The sequence below is a fragment of the Melanerpes formicivorus genome, unplaced genomic scaffold, assembly GCF_026170545.1.
Source record: "Melanerpes formicivorus ecotype bairdi unplaced genomic scaffold, bMelFor1.0.p_v2 SCAF_305, whole genome shotgun sequence".
NCBI classification, from domain to species: domain Eukaryota; kingdom Metazoa; phylum Chordata; class Aves; order Piciformes; family Picidae; genus Melanerpes; species Melanerpes formicivorus.
The window spans coordinates 157,501-167,500 of NW_027142657.1; positions in this window are offsets into that span (position 1 = coordinate 157,501).

Sequence of the window (10,000 nt, forward strand, 5' to 3'; positions counted from 1 at the left end):
CCCCCGCCCCCCCCCGCTGCCGGTTTGCGCGGAGCCCCCCCGCCTGCCGTTGCCTCTTGCCGCGGCCACCACCGCCCCCCCCCACACCCCCCGGCCCCCGTTACCGGTTTGCGCGGAGCCCCCCCTCCCGACGTTGCCTCTTGCCGCTGCTGCCACCCCCAGCTCCCCACACCCCCCGGCTCCCGTTAGCGGTTTGCGCGGAGCCCCCCCTTCCCGCCGTTGCCTCTTGCCGCTACCCCCGCCCCCCCCCCCCGCTGCCGGTTTGCGCGGAGCCCCCCCGCCTGCCGTTGCCTCTTGCCGCGGCCACCACCGCCCCCCCCACACCCCCCGGCCCCCGTTACCGGTTTGCGCGGAGCCCCCCCTCCCGACGTTGCCTCTTGCCGCTGCTGCCACCCCCAGCTCCCCACACCCCCCGGCTCCCGTTACCGCTTTGCACGGAGCCCCCCCGCCCGCCGTTATCTCTTGCCGCTGCCGCGACCCATCTCCCCCCCCCCCGCCGCCGCTAACTGCCCCCCGAAGCCGCTAGCAGCTGGGCACCCCCCGCCAAAGCCGCCGCGGCTTCCCCTTCCCACATTGTCCCCTGGAGGGGGGATCGCGACGCGGGCTGCCGCTTCCCTCCCGGGCTGCCCGGCTGCTCTCTAACCCCTGCGACCGAGGCGGCGCTGTTAGGGCGGCCGTGCCGGTGCCCCTTGCCGCAGCTAGCCTCTCGCCGCTGCCCCTCCCGTCCGTCGTCCCCCGTCCCCAAAAACTTGCTGCTCTCCACGCTGGAGCCTGCACGGGGGAGGTTGCGCTCCGCTCCTCCGGCCCTAAAGCCGCCCTCGCCCGCCCCCCGGCTTGCCGCTTGGCTGGGCTGCCCGCCCGCCCGCTAATCCCCCCAACGCCCCCACCCCAAAAACACCCCAGCCCTACCGCATGCCGCTCCCCCTCTCCCCGCTCTCGCTGACCGCTGCCACCCCCCCCCACCCCTCCCCCCCGAAACAAACCCCCCAGCCCTACCGCATGCCGCTCCCCCTCTCTCCCTAGCCTGCCCCCCCCGCCGTCGCTTGCTGCTGCTGCTGCCGCCGCCGCCGCCGCCGCCGCCGCCGCCGCCGGCGGGACCCGCCTCGGTCTGGTGGCGCGCGCTCGGAGATCCCCGGCTACCCGTCCGTCCGTCCCTCCCTCCCGCCCCGCCCCGGGGGAGGGCCCGGGGCAGCGCGGGCAGGCGGGGAGCAAAAAAAGGCGCGGGCGCCAAAAAACGTCGGGGTCCCGGGGTGGCGGAGGGGGGCGGCGGCGGGGGCGGCGGCGGGTACACGGCGCCGGGTCCAGGGCGCCGGGTCCAGCCCGTCCCGGGGCGGGGACAGGTGGTGTCGTCCGTCCCCGCCCCCGTAACCTGCTCTGAAGCATCCGCTTCCCGCCGCGGTTCGCCCTCCACCCCCCCGCCGCACACGCAGCTGCCGCTTCCCGCCGCCTCTGCCCCCCGCCCCGGGATCAACCACCCGCCGGGTCCAGCCGGTCCCGGTCCCGGGAACCTGCTCCCGGGGCCAGCCGGAGCCACGCACCCTCCTCTGACGCTTCCAGCTGCCGCCTCCCCTCCCACCCCCCAAACTCACACTGGCCCTCGCCGGCCCGCCCACCCGCCTACCTGCTTGCCCGCCGCCGCTGGGTGGCGTGCCGGACACTCTCGCACACAGGTACACAGACAGGGACACAGGGACACAGGCACTCAGGCACACAGGGACACAGGGACACAGGGACACAAGGACACAGGGACACAGGCACTCAGGCACTCAGGCACTCAGGGACACAGGGACACAGGGACACAGGCACTCAGGCACTCAGGGACACAGGGACACAGGGACACAGGGACACAGGCACTCAGGCACACAGGGACACAGGTGGCGGGCCGGAGGCCGCTCTCCACTGTGTGGCAGGGGTCCAAGAGCCACCCCAGCCCAACCCAGAGGGTCTTTTGCACCTCTCTAGAGGCCACCCAGAGACCCCAGGCCGCAGCAGAAGCCTCTCCCGCACGCTCTGCAGGCTTCTCAGCCACCCCAGGCCGCAGCAGAAGCCTCTCCCGCACGCTCTGCAGGCTTCTCAGCCACCCCAGGCCGCACCAGAAGCCTCCCCCGCACGCTCTGCAGGCTTCCGACCCACCCCAGGCCGCACCAGAAGCCTCCCCCGCAAGCTCTGCAGGCTTCCGACCCACCCCAGGCCGCAGCAGAAGCCTCTCCCGCACGCTCTGCAGGCTTCTCAGCCACCCCAGGCCGCAGCAGAAGCCTCTCCCGCACGCCCTGCAGGCTTCTCAGCCACCCCAGGCCGCACCAGAAGCCTCTCCCGCACGCTCTGCAGGCTTCTCAGCCACCCCAGGCCGCACCAGAAGCCTCCCCCGCACGCTCTGCAGGCTTCTCAGCCACCCCAGGCCGCAGCAGAAGCCTCTCCCGCACGCTCTGCAGGCTTCTCAGCCACCCCAGGCCGCACCAGAAGCCTCTCCTGCACGCTCTGCAGGCTTCCGACCCACCCCAGGCCGCACCAGAAGCCTCTCCCGCACGCCCTGCAGGCTTCTCAGCCACCCCAGGCCGCACCAGAAGCCTCTCCCGCACGCTCTGCAGGCTTCCCACCCACCCCAGGCCGCAGCAGAAGCCTCTCCCGCACGCCCTGCAGGCTTCTCAGCCACCCCAGGCCGCAGCAGAAGCCTCTCCCGCACGCTCTGCAGGCTTCTCAGCCACCCCAGGCCGCAGCAGAAGCCTCTCCCGCACGCTCTGCAGGCTTCCCACCCACCCCAGGCCGCAGCAGAAGCCTCTCCCGCACGCCCTGCAGGCTTCTCAGCCACCCCAGGCCGCACCAGAAGCCTCTCCCGCACGCTCTGCAGGCTTCCCACCCACCCCAGGCCGCAGCAGAAGCCTCTCCCGCACGCCCTGCAGGCTTCTCAGCCACCCCAGGCCGCAGCAGAAGCCTCTCCCGCACGCTCTGCAGGCTTCTCAGCCACCCCAGGCCGCAGCAGAAGCCTCTCCCGCACGCTCTGCAGGCTTCTCAGCCACCCCAGGCCGCAGCAGAAGCCTCTCCCGCACGCTCTGCAGGCTTCTCAGCCACCCCAGGCCGCACCAGAAGCCTCTCCCGCACGCTCTGCAGGCTTCCGACCCACCCCAGGCCGCACCAGAAGCCTCCCCCGCACGCTCTGCAGGCTTCTCCGCCACCCCAGGCCGCACCAGAGGATCTTTTGCACCTCTCTGGACGCCACCCAGAGACTCCAGGCCGCACCAGAGGCCCCCCCCCCAACCATTTACAGGATGCAGTGCCAGCCTAGGCCCCGCTGGCAGCCTCCCTTGTCTGCTTTGGAAGGCCTCCCATCCACTCCAGACCTGCCTGGAGGCCTCCCTCGACTGCTCCCGGGGCCCTCGAAGCCACCCTAGGCCTTTCTGGAGGACCTGCTCGACCGCTCGGGCGGCTTCTGACGCACCCTCGGCCATCCGGCGCCCAGCAGCTCCCAGGGCCAGGCACCGGCCTCCCCCTCCGGCCGCCCCTGGGGCCGGGGGTGGCTCGGACTCGGCGCCCCCAACGTGTCGTCCCGTCCCCCCCCCGCCCCGCACCGCCGAACATTCGCTGCAGCCGAGGGCTTGCCGCTCGACGCCTACCCCACCCGCCCAGCCCCCCGCTGCGGCCCGGCGCTGCCCCGGCCGCTGCGCCCCGCCTCTCATCGCTCCCCCCACCCGGCAACCGGCCGCCGGGCACGGCAAGTCCCAGGGCAGGGAACAGGTGCTGCCGGGACCCCGTGCTGGCTGCCGGCTTCCCGGGGCTGCCCCGGGCACGGACAGGTCGCCCCCCCGCCCCGGCGAATGTTCACCGAACTGGCTGCCGGCTGCCTTCGAGCACCCCCCGCCCCCCGCCACTATCGTCCCCCCCGCCCCCCCTCCGCCTCCGCTGCCGCTTCTCCCCGCACCGCCTCCACTGCCTCCCCCCGCCGCCGGCGAACGAGTCGCCGGATCCGTAGGGTGCCGGGAGCCCGAACGGCGAGCGGCTCCGGCTGCTGCCGGGACCGCGGGGATTCGAGCCGGTCCGGCCGCGGCCGGGACCCCGTGCCGGAAGCCGGCATCCCGGGACGGCCCCGGGACGGCCCCGGTCGCCGGCCGGGTGACGTTCAGCGAAGCGGCTGCCGCCAGTCTTTGGGCCTCCCCCGTGCCGGGGCCGCGGGGATTCGAGCCGGTCCGGCCGCGGCCGGGATCCCGGGCCGGACGATGGCTTCCCGGGCCGGTCCCGGTCGCCTCCCGGGTGACGTTCACCGAAGCGGCTGCCGGCTGTCTTCGAGCCCCCCCCCCCTCCGCCTCCGCTGCCGCTTCTGCCCGCACCCCCTCCACTGCCTCCCCCCGCCGCCGGCGAACGAGTCGCCGGATCCGTAGGGTGCCGGGAGCCCGAACGGCGAGCGGCTCCGGCTGCTGCCGGGACCGCGGGGATTCGAGCCGCTCCGGCCGCGGCCGGGACCCCGTGCCGGATGCCGGCATCCCGGGACGGCCCCGGGACGGCCCCGGTCGCCGGCCGGGTGACGTTCACCGAAGCGGCTGCCGCCAGTCTTTGGGCCTCCCCCGTGCCGGGGCCGCGGGGCTTCGAGTCGGTCCGGCCGCGGCTGGGACCCCGTGCCTGTCGCAGGCTTCCCGGGACGGCCCCGGAACGGCCGCGGTCGCCGGCCGGGTGACGTTCACCGAGGCGACTGCCGGCTGTCTTCGAGCCCCCCCGCCCCCTGCCGGAGCCGCGGGGATACGAGCCGGTCCGGCCGCGGCCGGGACCCCGTGCCGGAAGCCGGCATCCCGGGACGGCCCCGGGACGGCCCCGATCGCCTCCTGGGTGACGTTCACCGAAGCGGCTGCCGGCTGTCTTCGAGCCCCCCCCCCTCCGCCTCCGCTGCCGCTTCTCCCCGCACCGCCTCCACTGCCTCCCCCCGCTGCCGGCGAACGAGTCGGCGGATCCATACCGTCCCGAGAGCCCGAGGCGGCGGCACCCAGTGCGGGTCCGGCCGAGGCCGGGACCCCGTGCCTGTCGCAGGCTTCCCGGGACGGCCCCGGAACGGCCGCGGTCGCCGGCCGGGTGACGTTCACCGAAGCGGCTGCCGCCAGTCTTTGGGCCTCCCCCGTGCCGGGGCCGCGGGGATTCGAGCCGGTCCGGCCGCGGCCGGGACCCCGTGCCGGAAGCCGGCATCCCGGGACGGCCCCGGGACGGCCCCGGTCGCCGGCCGGGTGACGTTCACCGAAGCGGCTGCCGCCAGTCTTTGGGCCTCCCCCGTGCCGGGGCCGCGGGGATTCGAGCCGGTCCGGCCGCGGCCGGGATCCGGGGCCGGACGATGGCTTCCCGGGCCGGTCCCGGTCGCCTCCCGGGTGACGTTCACCGAAGCGGCTGACGGCTGTCTCCGAGCACCCCCCCCCCCTCCGCCTCCGCTGCCGCTTCTGCCCGCACCTCCTTCACTGCCTCCCCCCCCCGCCCGCGAACGAGTCGCCGGATCCGTAGGGTGCCGGGAGCCCGAACGGCGAGCGGCTCCGGCTGCTGCCGGGACCGCGGGGATTCGAGCCGCTCCGGCCGCGGCCGGGACCCCGTGCCGGAAGCCGGCATCCCGGAACGGCCCCGGGACGGCCCCGGTCGCCGGCCGGGTGACGTTCAGCGAAGCGGCTGCCGCCAGTCTTTGGGCCTCCCCCGTGCCGGGGCCGCGGGGATTCGAGCCGGTCCGGCCGCGGCCGGGATCCCGGGCCGGACGATGGCTTCCCGGGCCGGTCCCGGTCGCCTCCCGGGTGACGTTCACCGAAGCGGCTGCCGGCTGTCTTCGAGCCCCCCCCCCCCTCCGCCTCCGCTGCCGCTTCTCCCCGCACCCCCTCCACTGCCTCCCCCCGCCGCCGGCGAACGAGTCGCCGGATCTGTAGGGTGCCGGGAGCCCGAACGGCGAGCGGCTCCGGCTGCTGCCGGGACCGCGGGGCTTCGAGCCGCTCCGGCCGCGGCCGGGACCCCGTGCCGGAAGCCGGCATCCCCGGACAGCCCCGGGACGGCCCCGGTCGCCGGCCGGGTGACGTTCACCGAAGCGGCTGCCGGCTGTCTTCGAGCCCCCCCCCCTCCGCCTCCGCTGCCGCTTCTGCCCGCACCCCCTCCACTGCCTCCCCCCGCCGCCGGCGAACGAGTCGCCGGATCCGTAGGGTGCCGGGAGCCCGAACGGCGAGCGGCTCCGGCTGCTGCCGGGACCGCGGGGATTCGAGCCGCTCCGGCCGCGGCCGGGACCCCGTGCCGGATGCCGGCATCCCGGGACGGCCCCGGGACGGCCCCGGTCGCCGGCCGGGTGACGTTCAGCGAAGCGGCTGCCGCCAGTCTTTGGGCCTCCCCCGTGCCGGGGCCGCGGGGCTTCGAGTCGGTCCGGCCGCGGCTGGGACCCCCGTGCCTGTCGCAGGCTTCCCGGGACGGCCCCGGAACGGCCGCGGTCGCCGGCCGGGTGACGTTCACCGAGGCGACTGCCGGCTGTCTTCGAGCCCCCCACCCCCTGCCGGAGCCGCGGGGATACGAGCCGGTCCGGCCGCGGCCGGGACCCCGTGCCGGAAGCCGGCATCCCGGGACGGCCCCGGGACGGCCCCGATCGCCTCCTGGGTGACGTTCACCGAAGCGGCTGCCGGCTGTCTTCGAGCCCCCCCCCCCTCCGCCTCCGCTGCCGCTTCTCCCCGCACCGCCTCCACTGCCTCCCCCCGCTGCCGGCGAACGAGTCGGCGGATCCATACCGTCCCGAGAGCCCGAGGCGGCGGCACCCAGTGCGGGTCCGGCCGAGGCCGGGACCCCGTGCCTGTCGCAGGCTTCCCGGGACGGCCCCGGAACGGCCGCGGTCGCCGGCCGGGTGACGTTCACCGAAGCGGCTGCCGCCAGTCTTTGGGCCTCCCCCGTGCCGGGGCCGCGGGGATTCGAGCCGGTCCGGCCGCGGCCGGGACCCCGTGCCGGAAGCCGGCATCCCGGGACGGCCCCGGGACGGCCCCGGTCGCCGGCCGGGTGACGTTCACCGAAGCGGCTGCCGCCAGTCTTTGGGCCTCCCCCGTGCCGGGGCCGCGGGGATTCGAGCCGGTCCGGCCGCGGCCGGGATCCGGGGCCGGACGATGGCTTCCCGGGCCGGTCCCGGTCGCCTCCCGGGTGACGTTCACCGAAGCGGCTGACGGCTGTCTCCGAGCACCCCCCCCCCCTCCGCCTCCGCTGCCGCTTCTGCCCGCACCTCCTTCACTGCCTCCCCCCCCCCGCCCGCGAACGAGTCGCCGGATCCGTAGGGTGCCGGGAGCCCGAACGGCGAGCGGCTCCGGCTGCTGCCGGGACCGCGGGGATTCGAGCCGCTCCGGCCGCGGCCGGGACCCCGTGCCGGAAGCCGGCATCCCGGGACGGCCCCGGGACGGCCCCCGGTCGCCGGCCGGGTGACGTTCACCGAAGCGGCTGCCGCCAGTCTTTGGGCCTCCCCCGTGCCGGGGCCGCGGGGATTCGAGCCGGTCCGGCCGCGGCCGGGATCCGGGGCCGGACGATGGCTTCCCGGGCCGGTCCCGGTCGCCTCCCGGGTGACGTTCACCGAAGCGGCTGACGGCTGTCTCCGAGCACCCCCCCCCCCCTCCGCCTCCGCTGCCGCTTCTGCCCGCACCTCCTTCACTGCCTCCCCCCCCCGCCCGCGAACGAGTCGCCGGATCCGTAGGGTGCCGGGAGCCCGAACGGCGAGCGGCTCCGGCTGCTGCCGGGACCGCGGGGATTCGAGCCGCTCCGGCCGCGGCCGGGACCCCGTGCCGGAAGCCGGCATCCCGGGACGGCCCCGGGACGGCCCCGGTCGCCGGCCGGGTGACGTTCACCGAAGCGGCTGCCGCCAGTCTTTGGGCCTCCCCCCGTGCCGGGGCCGCGGGGATTCGAGCCGGTCCGGCCGCGGCCGGGATCCGGGGCCGGACGATGGCTTCCCGGGCCGGTCCCGGTCGCCTCCCGGGTGACGTTCACCGAAGCGGCTGACGGCTGTCTCCGAGCACCCCCCCCCCCCTCCGCCTCCGCTGCCGCTTCTGCCCGCACCTCCTTCACTGCCTCCCCCCCCCGCCCGCGAACGAGTCGCCGGATCCGTAGGGTGCCGGGAGCCCGAACGGCGAGCGGCTCCGGCTGCTGCCGGGACCGCGGGGATTCGAGCCGCTCCGGCCGCGGCCGGGACCCCGTGCCGGAAGCCGGCATCCCGGGACGGCCCCGGGACGGCCCCGATCGCCTCCTGGGTGACGTTCACCGAAGCGGCTGCCGGCTGTCTTCGAGCCCCCCCCCGCCTCCGCCTCCGCTGCCGCTTCTGCCCGCACCCCCTCCACTGCCTCCCCCCGCCGCCGGCGAACGAGTCGCCGGATCCGTAGGGTGCCGGGAGCCCGAACGGCGAGCGGCTCCGGCTGCTGCCGGGACCGCGGGGCTTCGAGCCGGTCCGGCCGCGGCCGGGACCCCGTGCCGGAAGCCGGCATCCCCGGACGGCCCCGGGACGGCCCCGATCGCCTCCTGGGTGACGTTCACCGAAGCGGCTGCCGGCTGTCTTCGAGCCCCCCCCGCCTCCGCCTCCGCTGCCGCTTCTGCCCGCACCCCCTCCACTGCCTCCCCCCGCCGCCGGCGAACGAGTCGCCGGATCCGTAGGGTGCCGGGAGCCCGAACGGCGAGCGGCTCCGGCTGCTGCCGGGACCGCGGGGCTTCGAGCCGGTCCGGCCGCGGCCGGGACCCCGTGCCGGAAGCCGGCATCCCCGGACGGCCCCGGGACGGCCCCGATCGCCTCCTGGGTGACGTTCACCGAAGCGGCTGCCGGCTGTCTTCGAGCCCCCCCCCCCTCCGCCTCCGCTGCCGCTTCTGCCCGCACCCCCTCCACTGCCTCCCCCCGCCGCCGGCGAACGAGTCGCCGGATCCGTAGGGTGCCGGGAGCCCGAACGGCGAGGGGCTCCGGCTGCTGCCGGGACCGCGGGGATTCGAGCCGGTCCGGCCGCGGCCGGGACCCCGTGCCGGAAGCCGGCATCCCGGGACGGCCCCGGGACGGCCCCGGTCGCCGGCCGGGTGACGTTCAGCGAAGCGGCTGCCGCCAGTCTTTGGGCCTCCCCCGTGCCGGGGCCGCGGGGCTTCGAGTCGGTCCGGCCGCGGCTGGGACCCCGTGCCTGTCGCAGGCTTCCCGGGACGGCCCCGGAACGGCCGCGGTCGCCGGCCGGGTGACGTTCACCGAGGCGACTGCCGGCTGTCTTCGAGCCCCCCCCCCCCCTACCGGAGCCGCGGGGATACGAGCCGGTCCGGCCGCGGCCGGGACCCCGTGCCGGAAGCCGGCATCCCGGGACGGCCCCGAGACGGCCCCGATCGCCTCCTGGGTGACGTTCACCGAAGCGGCTGCCGGCTGTCTTCGAGCCCCCCCCCCCTCCGCCTCCGCTGCCGCTTCTCCCCGCACCCCCTCCACTGCCTCCCCGCGCCGCCCGCGAACGAGTCGCCGGATCTGTAGGGGGCCGGGAGCCCGAGGCGGCGAGCGGCTCCGGCTGCTGCCGGGACCGCGAGGCTTCGAGCCGGTCCGGCCGCGGCCGGGATCTCGTGCCGAACGTCGTCTTCCCGGGACGGTCCCGGGAGGGCCCCAGTCTCCTCCCGGGTGACGTTCACCGAAGCGGCTGCCGGCTGTCTTCGAGCCCCCACCCCTGCCGTGGCCGCGGGGATTCGCCCCGGTCCGGCAGCTGACGGTTCCCTGTGCCGGACGCCGGCTTCCCGGGACAGCCCCGGGACACCCCCGGTCGCCTCCCGGGTGACGTTCACCGAAGCTGCTGCCGCCTGTCTTTGTCCCCCCCCCCCCGTGCTCTCCCTCAGCCGGGAGGTAGACGTGCTCTCCCTCGGCGAGTAGACGTGCTCTCCCTCGGCGAGTAGACGTGCTCTCCCTGGGCGAGTAGACGTGCTCTCCCTCGGCGAGTAGACGTGCTCTCCCTGGGCGAGTAGACGTGCTCTCCCTGGGCGAGTAGACGTGCTCTCCCTGGGCGAGTAGACGTGCTCTCCCTCGGCGAGTAGACGTGCTCTC